Source organism: Salvia splendens, chromosome 2 (genome assembly GCF_004379255.2).
Source record: "Salvia splendens isolate huo1 chromosome 2, SspV2, whole genome shotgun sequence".
NCBI lineage: Eukaryota > Viridiplantae > Streptophyta > Magnoliopsida > Lamiales > Lamiaceae > Salvia > Salvia splendens.
The window spans coordinates 21,040,868-21,055,716 of NC_056033.1; positions in this window are offsets into that span (position 1 = coordinate 21,040,868).

A 14,849-nucleotide genomic window follows, 5' to 3' on the forward strand; every position below is an offset into this window, starting at 1 on the left:
TTTCCTCCTCTCCTACCTGCATTCTACCATCCCCTACTTCTACTCGGGGATCTACTGGCTCTTTTTCTTTACTCGGTGCTTCTCCTTCCCCTCCTACCAACTGGAAAGGTCGGCCTTCCGGTATGTTTCCTGATGTGGCTTTCTCCCTGTTGCCTACTGCCCCCAATGCGAGGTCTAGACCCTCAGCCATTGGTGCAGTGTCCTCTTCTCTCTGGTTGACCCTGTTCAGAATCGAGTCAAATTCTTCGTCTGTCATTAGGCCTTGTTTTCTGGCCGATTCATTCAAATCTATTTCCGGCTTCTCACTTCTTGAACCACCGGCTCCGCTGCGGGCGTTTTCTCTGTTCCTTCGCTCCTCTCCGGAGTTGTCTTGCCTTGACTCGACTTTTTCGTACGCTCCTCAGAGTCGGAGTCGTAATGTGCGGTGATAGCGTCGAGCTCTGCCGAATTCGGCACTGAATCTGCTGCATGACTGTCCGGCGCAGACGGGAGTTCACTGGGTGTGGTTCCTACGCCCTCCATTTGATCAAAACCAGTCAATGCCGCCGTCCAGTCCCGAGTAGGGTCCTGTTGACGAAGAAATGCCATCATGGCATCCATGGAGATCATAGGTGGCAGAGCGGTCGGTGCTGGTGGCGGTGGATTTTGCTGTGGTTGCGCCTCCTGGGTTTCTTGGTGGCGCGGTTTGATTTTCCGGGCGAAAGCTTTCTTCCCCATGAGTGAAAATCTGCGATTTAGTGGTAAAAAGTTAGGGTTGATGGTTGAGAATGATGTCTCCGCGAGAGAGATGGACAAGGATTTCTTGAAAGCAAATTGAAAATGAGGGTTTGTGAGGGAAAAGTGTTGGGACGGTAAGTTTAATTCGGGTGAGAGAGAGCAGTTGCAGGTGGTTGTAACCGGTTATCAGGGGTAGCCGGTCGCGACGTTTCAGACGGGAAGGGCGATTGAGGTTGCTGGCCTCTGATTGGTCCGCGCGTCTTTTCCCTCTGCTCACGCGCCATTTCTCTTGCTGTCACCCTGCAAAAGCTGCACAAGCTTTAATTCAAATTTTTGTCTTTTCCATAATTCCTCCTCTACTTGCCTAAAAAAAGAGACTAATTTATATGGGCACTTAAATAACATTTTGAAATAGCACCAGATAAGCAATCCTTTGGTCAATGCGCACTTCAAATTAAAATTAAGGCCCGAAAATATTTTTTTGGATTTTTAGGAATTATCTAGCGTGCAAATATTAATTACGTATTTACAATATTTACAACTTTCTTAGGTAATTTGGAATTCAACTTGGCCAGTATATGCATACTATTCAAAGGGAAACTGGCCGCGCGGAATTCCAAATTCCTATCTTACTGATCAGTATGAAACCGATGTAAGTGGCTGTAGTGGAATTTCATCCAGTACACCCACCTCGCTATTATCCCTGAATATTTTCAACCTATGCCCATTTACTATGAAAGGTTCAGAGTTAGAAAAACTCCATGAAATTTCTACTGCCCCGTTGGACCGGAGTGCAGTTATGATGTAAGGTCCTGTCCATTTAGACTTGAGTTTCCCTGGCATAAGCTTCAATCTTGACTGGAAGAGTAGTACTTTCTGGCCAACATGGAGCTCCTTAGTCCTCAGATTTCGATCATGCCATAATTTAGTTCGTTCTTTGTACCACATGGCGGAATCGAATGACTCCAATCTAAGTTCCTCAAGCTCCTGCAGTTGCAGCTTCCTTTCCTCTTCACAGGCTGTAGCATCCATATTCACTTTCTGTACTGCCCAGTATGCTCGATGCTCGATTCCAACTGGTAAATGGCACATCTTTCCAAAGACAATCCGGTAAGGGGACATGCCTATGGGAGTCTTGTAGGCTGTTCGATACACCCAGAGAGCATCCTCTAACCTTACACTCCAATCCTTCCTAGAAGTGTTCACCGTCTTCTCCAAAATTTTCTTTATTTCACGGTTAGAGATTTCTGCTTGACCATTTGCTTGCGGATGGTAAGGGCTGGATAGTCTATGGTGCACACCGTATTTCTTCATTAAAGCTTCAATTGTGCGATTACAGAAGTGTGTACCTTGATCGGATATGATCGCCCTGGGCACACCGAATCGGCTGAAGATATGACTCTTTAAGAATTTGGCCACTTCCTTGGCTTCACACGTGCCTGTGGCCTTGGCTTCCACCCATTTGGAGACGTAGTCTACAACAACTAGGATATATAGATTCCCATAGGATGAAGGGAAAGGCCCCATGAAATCCATTCCCCATATGTCGAATAACTCGCAAACTATTACGGGTACCTGTGGCATTTCATCCCGGGCAGATATTCCACCAGTCAGTTGGCAACGCTCACAACTTCTGCAAAACTCGTACGCATCTTTGTTGAGGGTTGGCCAATAAAAGCCGCTATCCAAAATCTTCCTAGCCGTCTTCTTGGACCCGAAATGTCCTCCGCATGCTAACAAATGGCAGTGGGTCAAAACATCCCGCTGATCCCAGTCAGGAATGCACCTCCTTATCACTTGATCGGACCCTATCCTCCACAAATAGGGGTCGTCCCAAAAGTAGTATTTCGCTTCACTCTTGATCTTCATTCTCTGGGCTTTGGTAACACTTGGCACTTCTGGAAGCTCTCCAGTTACCAGGTAGTTGGCCAGGTCCGCGTACCAAGGCTCTTGCCCTACCTTCTCTTTTCCTTTTGCTGTATCATTCTGACCAGTAAGCTTGAACACTTCTTCCCAATCAATCTTTCTGGGCACAAAAATCACCTCACACAAATGTTCCTCTGGAAATTTATCATGCACTTCGTCACCGTTTCCATCTTGCACTATTCTGCTCAAATGGTCCGCCACTTTGTTCTCGACTCCTCGCTTATCTTCTACCTCCCAGTCAAATTCTTGTAGCAAGAGTACCCATCGGATCAAGCGTGGTTTGGATTCCTTCTTGGCAATCAGATACTTAATCGCCGCATGGTCAGTATACACTATGACCTTAGATCCCAACAAATACGGCCTGAACTTCTCGAAAGAATACACCACTGCCAGCATCTCCTTTTCAGTGGTATCGTAATTCCGCTGGGCTTGATTTAAAGTCTTGGACGCATAAAAAATTACGTACCTCTTCCCGTCGATCTTCTGACCCAGCACGGCTCCTACCGCAAAATCGCTGGCGTCGCACATTACTTCGAACGGATGGTTCCAGTCAGGAGCCCTTATGATAGGTGCGAATATCAACTTTTCCTTGAGAAGGTTGAAAGCAGCCTTGCATTGCTCATCAAAGATGAATTCCACGTCATTCTGAAGTAATCTAGTAAGGGGCTGGGCGATCTTGGAGAAATCCTTGATAAATCTTCGATAAAATCCGGCGTGCCCCAGAAAACCCCTTATTCCCTTCTGATCAGTAGGGAATGGTAATTTGGATATAACATCTACCTTGGCTCGATCCACTTGGATACCTCTCTCTGAGACCACGTGTCCTAAAACTATCCCTTCGGCGACGATAAAATGGCACTTTTTGAAGTTCAAAACCAAACTCTTTGCTTGACATCTCTCCAAAACTATATCTAAATGGTGAAGGCAAGAGTCGAACGAGTCTCCGTAAACCGTAAAATCGTCCATGAATATCTCTATGCAATCCTCAATCAGATCAGAAAATATGCTCATCATACATCGTTGAAACGTACCTGGAGCGTTGCACAGGCCGAAGGGCATGCGACGGTATGCATAGGTTCCAAACGGGCAAGTGAAAGTAGTCTTGTCCTGGTCCTCAGGACAAGTAGTCTTGTCCTCAGGATCTACGTAAATTTGGAAATACCCGCTGTACCCATCTAGAAAGCAGAAAAACTTCTTCCCAGCTAATCTCTCCAACATTTGGTCGATGAACGGCAGGGGAAAATGGTCCTTCCTGGTCGCATTGTTCAGCTTACGGTAATTGATGCACATTCGCCAACCCGTGACTAGCCTCGTTGGGATCAGTTCATTCCTCTCATTCTGAACTACTTGGATGCCCGACTTCTTTGGGACCATGTGGATCGGGCTGACCCACTCACTATCCGGTACTGAATAGATAATCCCTAGCGACAACAACTTCAAGATCTCCTTCAATATCTCTTCTCGCATGTTAGGGTTTACCTTCCTCTGAGCATCTCGATGTGCCTTCGCTCCTTCCTCCAACCTAATGTGGTGCATGCAGACGTCGGGACTAATCCCCACTAAATCTGTAAGACTCCATCCAATTGCCTTCTTGTTCTTGCTCAGCACGGTCAGTAGCCTAGCCTCTTGTTCTTTCGTGAGGCTGCTACTGATGATCACTGGATAAGAGTTCTCCTCTCCAAGGAAGGCATACTTCAAATTTGGAGGCAACTTCTTCAGCTCAACTTGAGGTGGAAGTGTGTCTTCGGGTAGAGGGTTTTTCTCAATCTCTCCTTCTTTTTCTAAACCTCCCTTCGATGGTTCTTCTATACTGGCTGGTAGCTGAACCCCTGCGGCTCCAGTGAACTCCGATTTCTGACAGAATCCCTTGATTGCTGCTTCTATTTCTTCATCAGTCAACCCTTGGCTACTGATCATTTCACACCATGCAGCGGCTTCGACGTCAGCCTGCTCATAAGCATCTAATGCTTGGAGTTTCTCCTGCAATAATTCGGTCTCAAGAAAATCTTGGACAAGGGGGTCAATCACGTCAACATAACACAAATTTTCAGAATCAATCGGTTTCTTCATGGCTTCATTGATATCAAAAGTAAATTTCTCTCCATGGAAATCAATGCAAATTGTCCCCTCGGCCATGTCTACTATTGTCTTAGCCGTTCTAAAAAATGGCCTTCCTAACAACACTCCACTAGATTCCCTAGCTTCATGCTCACTCATTTTGATCACATAAAAATCAGCAGGATAGGTAAAATCATGCACTCTTACTAACACATTTTCTAAAACTCCCTCAGGACTTATGCACGACCTATCAGCCAGTTGGATCAACACCCTAGTATTAGACAATCTAACTCCCTTCAATCGGTTATAGATAGATAATGGCATAACATTTATGGACGCCCCCAAATCACACATTGCATGTTTGACCTTCACATCTCCTATAGTTATAGGCAAAGTGAACATACCTGGATCGGCTCTCTTGGGTGGTAACTTCTCTTGCACTATTGCTGACGCTATTCCTTCCACCATAATCTTGCCATCCTTCTGGGCTCTCCCGGCTATGAAGTCCTTAATGAATTTCCCGAGAGGGGGTAGCTTCACGGCTTGGAGGAATGGTATGGTGACATCCAACTTCCCAAAAATCGACAAGTAGTCAACCGGGTTCTCTTTCTTCCTCTTTGTAACAAATCGGAATGGGAACGGTTTCTCCCATTTTTTTTCCTCTACTGGTTCTTCAGCAACCTTCTTGGAGTTTTTCTTGGGTAGTTCCTGGGTATGGGCCTCCATTCTGGGTTCTACCTCTTGAGGGGGTTTCTTCCTGGTCAGAAGGGTGTCGGGTTCACCTCGTAAACTTGGTGTATCATCCAAGAAGAATGGATCCTTCATCCGAGGCATAGTTCTCCCTAATTCATCCACTGAAATGGTATCACCTCCTATCTTCGTTCCATTAGATCCTCCACCAGGTTGTTTCGGTTGAGGCGCGTCATAAGTGGTTCCCGACCTCAACGTAACCTTACTCACATTTGCCTTTTCGGGCATTTGGACTGTAGATGGGAGATTCCCTGCATTTCCCTTCAAATCACCCACCGAACTGGCCAGTTGAGCTAACTGCCTATTCATCATATCCATGTTCGCCTTATGTTCCTTCTGGGCGTTTTGCATCCCCTGCACGACCTCATTATGGGATTGCAATTCTCCTTTGATGCTCTGTTGTGATGCTAGCATTTCACCCATCATGTCTTCAACGGATCTCCTTGACCTGCTCGAGTTTTGGAAGTGACTTGGCCCTTGGTGTTGATAGTTCTGGGAGGTTTGCTGGCCTTGATTAGGCGGGTATTGGTTATACTGGGCAGGAGGGGTGTACTGATCTTGAGGATATTGATTCTGGTGCTGGCCTTGGAATTGATTTTGGTTCTGATGGTTTTGGGGTCCTGGGTTTGGCTGATTTTGGAAGTTTTGGAAGTTTCTCTGGTGGGGTGGCACATAGACAGGGTTCGGGTTCTGTGGGTTTTGGTTTTGGGAATGTTAGTTTCTTCCTGACCAGTTGGGCTGGTAGTCTGGGTTCGCTGGTCCATGGTTAGGGTTTTGGTTCGGATGGGGGTTATACTGGCTCTGACCTTGGTTCTGATTTTGGCTCCCGTCACCCCATCGGAAGTTTGGATGATCCCTCCATGGTGCATCCCGTTGCCTACCTTGAATCCAATGCCCACTAGAGTTGAAGTACCCCGCAGCATTAACTTGCTCCATATTCCCGAAGTCATTAGGCTGATCATAGTTCGGTCCTTGATTTCCCTGCTCTGCACCCTTGTAATTCCCAGCTGGGGGAGGTGGTGGAGTGCTCTTCTCGATCGCACTCAGAAGTGACTTCTTCAGCTCATCCATTTTCAAATCCATTTTCTGCTCCAGTGTATTTTCCTGATCAGTAACCGAGGCAACATCAGCCCGCTCTCGGTTATATCCTTCCCTTGAATGGTCATACTCTTTCTTTGCATTCAGTAGCTTCCTTAGGACTCTCTTTGCTTCGCTAACCCGCAATTGCGTGAAGCTTCCTCCCGACGATGAATTTGCCAGGTCCTTGGTTACCGCGTTCATGCCTTCGTAGAAAGTATGATGTACTTCAATGTCCGCCATGCGATGGTTGGGACACGATTCCAAAAGACCCATGTATCTTGCCCAATAATCACTCAAGGGCTCATCATACCCTTGCTTCACATTAGTTATTTCCCTCTTCAGCACGCTTGTCTTGGATGACGGAAAAAACTCGCCCAGAAATGCTGACTTGAAATCGGCCCAAGTCTCGATGGAGTTGGGGGGCAGGCGCATGAACCAGGTGTTAGCTTCCCCTTTTAGCACAAATGGCAAAGCCTTCAACCTATAATCATCCTCCGTCGCTCCTGCCGGTCTCCTCTGCGCCCTACAAATTTTGCAAAACTCATGAAGAAACTCATACGGCCCTTCATAGCTCTTCCCACAGTATGTAGGCAGGATTGCGATCACATGAGGCTTCACATCGCAGGCGGTTTGGCCTGGAGTAACGACTATGGCTTGCGGGGGCTCTCCTTCAGTATGCGCGTTCAGCGTCCCGATCTCCGGGTCCTCATCTCCCTGGTTGGCCATTTCCCTTGGGTTGCCTTCCAACAGTGGTATCTCTTCTGGTATCGGTCCCTCTATGGTGCCCTTCTCCTCGTCACTACTCGTCCCTAGGTCAGACAAGGTGGTCGACAAGCCAGAACGAGTGGTTACGAGTATAGATCCTCGCTGAAGTATCTTCGGTCTCCCCTGGTCAGGAGCCGAACTGCTTCTCATAAACTGAAATGGAAAGAAAAGGAAAAGAAGATTATGCACAATATATACGCCAAAGTATCACACACAAAAGTAACTAGTAACGCCATCCATCCCCGGCAACGGCGCCATTTGAAACGATGGGATTTCTCCTCAGGGTGTTTAGGTGTCGTTCAAGCAAGGATATATCCTACTGGTCAGGATAGAGATCCTAACTAAGCCTAGACCCTGGTTTCAAAAATTCCTCAACCCACTTCTACTGATCAGTATAGTGGTGGTAAGGGTCGAATCCCACAGAGATGGTGCGTTAAAACTATTGTGGTGATATTCTGGATGGTTTGGTTAGCTACCACGCTCGGGTTGAGTCTCTACCTAGGCAAGAACTTAAAGGTAATTTCCTACTGACTAGAATGGGGAAAGGAGTGTAGGGGTGCAGCTGTGTACGTGGAAATGGGGAGACATTTTTTGTAACAGAAAATATTTGGAAAGTACGGGATTCTATTTTGGGCTAGACAGAATATTCAGAGGGTAGTGGTAGTCATGGTGACTAGGCTGACAGATCTGCAGGTTATAACTAAAAAGTAAAGGACAAAAAGCAAAAAGCATCTAAAAAGCAAAGTGGTCCCCAACATTAGACTTGGACATCATCTTCTTCAACAACACAAACCAAAATCAGAAAATAATTCCAGATTCAACACGGAAACACAGTTTATCAAATCGCGAACACAGATCCACAAATAAGAACACCAAATCTGAAATCAAAACACAGAAAATGCAACTCCGCGTACTGGTCAGCAGGAAAACGAAAACGAACTCAAACAAGCCTTCACATGCAGCGATTCACTCACGATCAATAGTTCCACATTTAACTAAAGGAATTTTGACGGAAACAAAGAAAGGAAAGTTTCGGCACTTAAAACACCAAGGAACCTTAGATCTAAGCTAACTAGGCGAAATAGGAAGGAAAATAAATCAACACAATAACCGAAATAGAAATCAACTTCATAGCATAAACACGTTCAGATCTTCAACAAGTACTTCAAAAGCAGAAAATATCCAAAAGCAACAAAGATCCAACGTAAAGAAAGCAAGTAAATTAAACTACGAAAACGAATAAAAGTGTTTTGCCACTCCGGGCGATGGAATCTCTAAGCTACGGTCTTGCTGGCTGGAACGGACGATTTGGAACTCCAGGAACATCTAGATCTTCAAGTGACCATGGCAGTGGTGAGGAATGAGATTCTGGACTGGGCTGAAGGACTGAACTCCGAGAGAATTCTACCTAAGAGTGATGATGATGATTCGATTGATGATCCTTTTTCTTTCTCCAAGTGGCTTCCTTTTATAGGGAGGCTTACCCTTGATTTTTAGGGTAAGACCTTGCGGTGAGATGACTTCTTTGCCCTTAATTGTGATTGAGCAGTCCCAGCTATCCTCCTTCTCCATCTCGAGCCATATTTGCATGTATACTGGTCAGTACGTAATCGTCCTGACGCCCTTTTCACTTGAAGTGTCTGAAACTCTGCCTACTGGCTAGAATGCTTACCCTGCACGCTTAAGCAACTAGTTTTTGCAGATATAATTCAATTACGCACATCATACTGACCAGTAACCTAGGCCTAGAATACGACTTATCAGTGAGACAAAATTTTGTAGCAAAAATAACTTTATAATACTATTTGGTAAAATTGGATGGTAATTTGGTAAACATAAAGAGAAAAGATAATAAAAAAATAGACTAGATTACAAGATGGGGTCTATGGTGTATGTACCATTTATTATGGTAATAACTTTATAATACTATTTCCGATTTTATTAATTAACACAGTTTTTTACGTATGGAGTCTATGGAGTATGGATCATTATTAATAAATATTTATTGAACATTGTTTAATAAAACTTAGAAGAATTGATTACTTTAAATAAAACATAATACTCTAATTAACATTGGTTAATAAATTTGTAGTCTTCAAAATTGATTAGTTGAGTCTTCAAAATTGATTGGTTGGCGGTGGGTGATGGCTGCACTATTCAAAATTGATTGCACAAAACACCATTTCTTTTATTTTTATTTATTTATTTATATATTTAAATGCTAATTTTAAATTCAAATTGGATCTCATTTCCCCTATTTATATCACTTTGTAATTTGTTTGTAAATTATATCACATTGTAATTTGTTTATAAATTTTATCACATTGTAATTTGTATATGTAAATTGTAAATTTGATATCATTTTTACCTTACTCGTCTTAATTCAATTTAAACTATCACTTCCTTGTTCCAATTTATTTTATAATTTCAAACTACATGGCAAAAAAAATTAAGGAAAAAAAACTGCGAAACCGAACCTAAATCGCTACGAACCGTCCGAAAACCGCCGGTTCGGAACCGAAACCGAAACTGCCGGTTTTTGAACCGAAACCGAAACTGAAACTGAAACCGTGAAACAGCCTCACGGTTCGGTTCCGGTTCCATATTTCCCAAAATCGGAACCGACGGTTCCGAACCGAAACCGCCGGTTCATGAACCGTGGGCAGGTCTAGTTACTATTCTCTAACCTGAGTGGGTAAAAAAGAATTTATTAATTTAATTAGTGGAAAGATAAGTGTAAAAAAACTAATTAATTAATGTAAGGAAAATATCAAGAAATGGGTCGTAGAGATGATGAGACTGAGAAAACAATTAATTATTCTAGAAAAGAGGAAAAGGTAGGTTAAAGTAATGAATGTCTTGATTCTCTACCCATAAGAGGATCTCCAATAGCAATAGCCCAGCCATAGCCCAGCCACAAACTCCTCATGCCACATCATCATCACTAAAACTCTTCCTGCCACATCATCAGGACAAGCAACTCGACAAGCAATAGCCCAGCCATAACCCATCCATAATAAACAAAATTATAAAAATAACAATCACACAAAATACAGAATTCAACTTACGACACCGATACGGGAAAATGTAATAATTTCATTTAAATTAAAAAAAGGTACATTAAAAAAATTACAAAATTACAAAATTACAAAAAAAAACTAACGCCGTGCAGTCCTCCGCGCCCACAACTCTTCAATTAAATCCTTTTGGAGTCGAATATGAGCTTCCACTTGACGCATGTCGGCATGTGCTTGGAGGCGGCCGGCTTCATCGTGAGGTACCCCACTTCGTACGCTGGGGGTGGCCACGCCGTGGCTTGGACCGGCTTCATTATCGTCGTTGGCCCAACTAGTCAGCTGTAGACCTTCATCTTCGACAATCATGTTGTGCATGATAATACAAGCGTACATTATATCAGCAATGCAGTCGACATGCCACAAACACGTTGGACCCTTAATTGCCGCCCATCAAGACTGGAGCACACCAAATGCACGCTTTACGTCCTTGCGCGCCGACTCCTGCCATTCCGCAAAGTAGGCCTTCCTCTCATCTGATGCGCATCTGATCGTCTTCACAAAGACGAGCCACCTAGGATATATCCCATCCGCCAAGTAGTAGCCCATATCATGCTAGTTCCCGTTGGCGACAAAATTGATGGCCAGACCGATGCCCTGGCACTGCTCGTTGAAAAAGGGCGACGAGTTGAGGTCGTTGTTCGACCCGAATACCCCAAAATATGCATGCCAAATCCACAGCCGGTAATCAGCTACGGGCTCGAAGATCATCGTGGGATTCTTTCCCTTGTAGCCGGTCGTGTAGAACCCTTTCCAGGCAGCGGGGCAGTTCTTCCACTCCCAATGCATACAATCTATGCTGCCTAACATACCCGGGAACCCATGCTTCGCCTCGTGCATCTGCATCAGCTCCTGGCAGTCTTCGGGGGTAGGGCTTCGAAGGTACTGATCACCGAATATTTCAACCACGCCCTGACAGAAATACTTCATACATTCAAGGGCAGTCGACAAGCCGATGTGGAGGTACTCGTCCCACATGTCTGCCGCGCCTCCGTAGGCCAACTGTCTGATTGCCGCAGTGCAATTTTGAATAGGTGTGTGACCGGGTCTGCCAGTCGCATCGTGCTTGAAGCGGAAACATAGATATCGACGCTCCAAAGCGTCAACAATACACATAAACAGGGCCCTGCTCATCCTAAAATGCCGCCTGAAAATATTGGCGTTAAACCGCGCCTCCAGTGCGAAGTAGTCATCAAATAGCCGCTGATGTGCAGCTACGTGATCCCGATCAATCACTGCTCGGCGGTGGACAACGGGTCGAGGTCGAGGTACCGCTGGCTGCAAGGCTTGTTGTATCAGCCGGTCGATCTCTCAGGACGTATAGGCCTCCAACTGTTCGTTCAAACGCCGTTCGAACTCCTCAGCATCCCCACCACTACCACCACCACTACCACCACTACTACCACCCGCGTTACTCATTTCGCGTTGTTGATCTTGTACATAAATTAAGATAGAGAGAAAACTCGTTAAAACAAGTGGTGCAAATGAAAATGACGTGCAGATCGCGTATATATAGTGTTTCAAAAATTAAATAAAAAAAAATCCCGCTCGCCGATTGGAGCCTGCAATGGCGGCCAGGAGATCGGCGAGCGCATCGGCGAGCGCTCGGGAATAGGCTTGCGCTCGTCGTTTTCTCGCCCATTTGGCACTCGCCGACTGCAATGGTTTGGTGAGCGGACCGGCGAGCGCCAAGAATCGGCTAGCCGATGCGCTCACCGCTATTGGAGATGCTCTAAAAGCTTATCTCCATTTTCAAAACCCAAATAATATTAGTTAACACAACAGGGAAAACCACTTCGACTTGCCCCAGTCACCGATCGGCCCCCGCCGCCCCAACGGCGCCCCATGTATCTCGCTCGACTCACCCATGTCGGGGTGAAGACAGCCTCGACCTGAGCGCCCCACGCTCCGGGGGCGCTCGGGTCACGTTTTTGACAACACTGGGTTGGTATACTTGAAAGCTTTATTTGAGTATAAGTGGGAGATTGTTGGGGTTTGTATACTAAAAGATGCTTCGAGTGTACATGCCTTTGAATAGTCTGCTTGTGCATGTATACGAGAAACGCCACGTCCACTTGTTTACCTAATTATAAGAATAGATAATATAATATAATGGTTTATTTTTCAAAATATAAATAAACAAGTTTAAGGCTTCTTACTAAGAAGATTAAAGTAGGGAATCTGATGGGTTCTCAATAGGGGATTTGATCGGATCTAGTAAGAAGAAAAACGAGTTCACAACCTAGATAGACATTGACTACCTATTAGTAACACTGGTGTTGTAAAGGACTGAAAGGATTAACCTGAAATATATTCTTTATTGCTATCTACTGAAAGAATATACTTCAGAAATTTTGATATTTCTTAGTCTGTGCAAATAATATTTTTATTGTTTATTAAATCAGACGCCACTTTGATTTATCAATATGTGAGAGTTTTTCGCAACTCAATCATGGTATCTTGGGTGGTAGTAATTGAATAACATGAAAATATTAGAATATTATTTCATAAAATTCGCGTGCCCAACGTGGTATGTTTTTATCCCCAAGAAGTTTTGAAAAATGAATTTATTATTCAGAAATCTGCGCAGTTGTAATTTTATTCCATGAATAATAAATAAATTTTCAAACTAGAAAAACTCTTTGATGAATTAATTTAATTCAAGTCACATAGCATGCAAAAAATTAAATTAATGGATTAAGATAATCTTAAACGCGAGAAATATTATAAAATAAAATGAAACCCAAGTTCTTCGTAATTTGGTGATTTAGATGGGAGTTCAATATTATTCTTTAGTGGAATAAAATAATATTCCATTTGATAATGTATTAAATCACGAGTTAATTGATTTAATAAGTTTAATGTCTAATGGGCTAGCCCAACATCTAATCACTCCATGGATCCCCATTCTAGCCCAATAAATCCATCTTATTAATAGTGAAGAGAGGTGGGAAACCCTGGCACATGATAAACAATTCCCAACTCTCCAATCCCGAACCCTAGATTCCTTTCACGCGGTATCTCTCTTTCTCTCCCTGGTCTCGATTTTCAAGCCACACCAAAGGGAGAGCTAGGGTTTTGGTTCTTGTCTTGTTCATTCTAATTCATAAAATTGAATCACGATAAGTTATTTTGTGTATTGGTCTACCAAGATCTCATCTCACTATTGTTGATTCTTCAAGATCCGCCCACCCGGAAGAATAATCAAGGATGTGGGAATAGAATGGGAGATTCGTGGTTGAGAAATCATGGATTGTTGGGAGATTCAACAAGCAACGTCGATCTATTCATGAATCAAGAGGTAACAATCGGTTCTCTATATCAAATAGCATATTTAAGTTTGATTTGATGTGATTTTCCATAGATCTATATTAAATTGCATGAAATTGAAATCGAATACATAATCACTTAAATAGATCCGTAAAAATATATTTGTTATCCGTGTCTTCCGCTGCGGTAACCCCTTCGGCTTAATCTCGTGGTAGGCCTCGGTGACCTTTTCCCAGAAGCACTTCCGGGATTGTTGATTGCCGACGATGGGATCGTACAAGACACTGATCCAGGCGTTGTACACAGCCAGCGTTTCCTTGGGGCTGTACGGATGCCGACCTAGATCCTCCTCCTTCTCCTCCTCGTCCGCCTCCGCCTCCGCCCTGGAGCTTCCACCGCCTCGGCCTCCTTCCGGAGTGGGTTCAACCGAATAATCCTCCCAAATCTGGGATAATCCTTGCAAATACCTCGGGGCGGAGGGACGGGCGTATGCATCCATATTGATAAGGCTCATTTCATGCATCGGTTTTGGGGGTAAAACATATACAACTTGATCGGTTTATCGCGCAAACAAGTGTTAAAATGTGCAGAAATGCTACTTGTCCAAGGCAGCAAGGCCGAACTGATCAAGCACGTACAAAAGGCGAAAAAGGCCAAAAATCGGGGGAGTTGATCAAGGGGCGAGGTCAAGCAGTTAAAGTGGGGACCGCTGGTTTCTAGAAGGAAAACGTGAGGAAATGAGCTGGATGTGGCGCACCATTCTGTTACCTAGGACGACGTTCTAGAAGGGGACAAGTGCCAGCTTGTGAAGACGCCAGGACGAACCGATCAGAAATTTGTTATCCAAAAGTGTCGTTATTCTAGAAGAAAGAGCACGTAGCAATCAATGAGTGGCTCATCCTCTGCATGAGTGAATATTCCCTGTCAAGATCGTTATCCAGCTGGTGGCCGAATCGAGCTTATAAATAGAGGCTGCGCCACCACAAGAAAGTATCCGAGACTTTACTTTCCGCCTAGTTTAGCTTAGTTTAGCTTAGTTCAGCTCTCTAGCTTAGTTTAGATTAGTTCTGCTCTCTTAGCTTAGTTTAGTTCAGATCTCTAGTTTAGCTTAGATAGCGTAGTTAAAAGGGCGACCGAAGGGAGCACTGCAGAATAACCATTTCTATCGGCGTAAGTTAAGTTTCCCGCTGAGATTCTTCTCAGTTTACC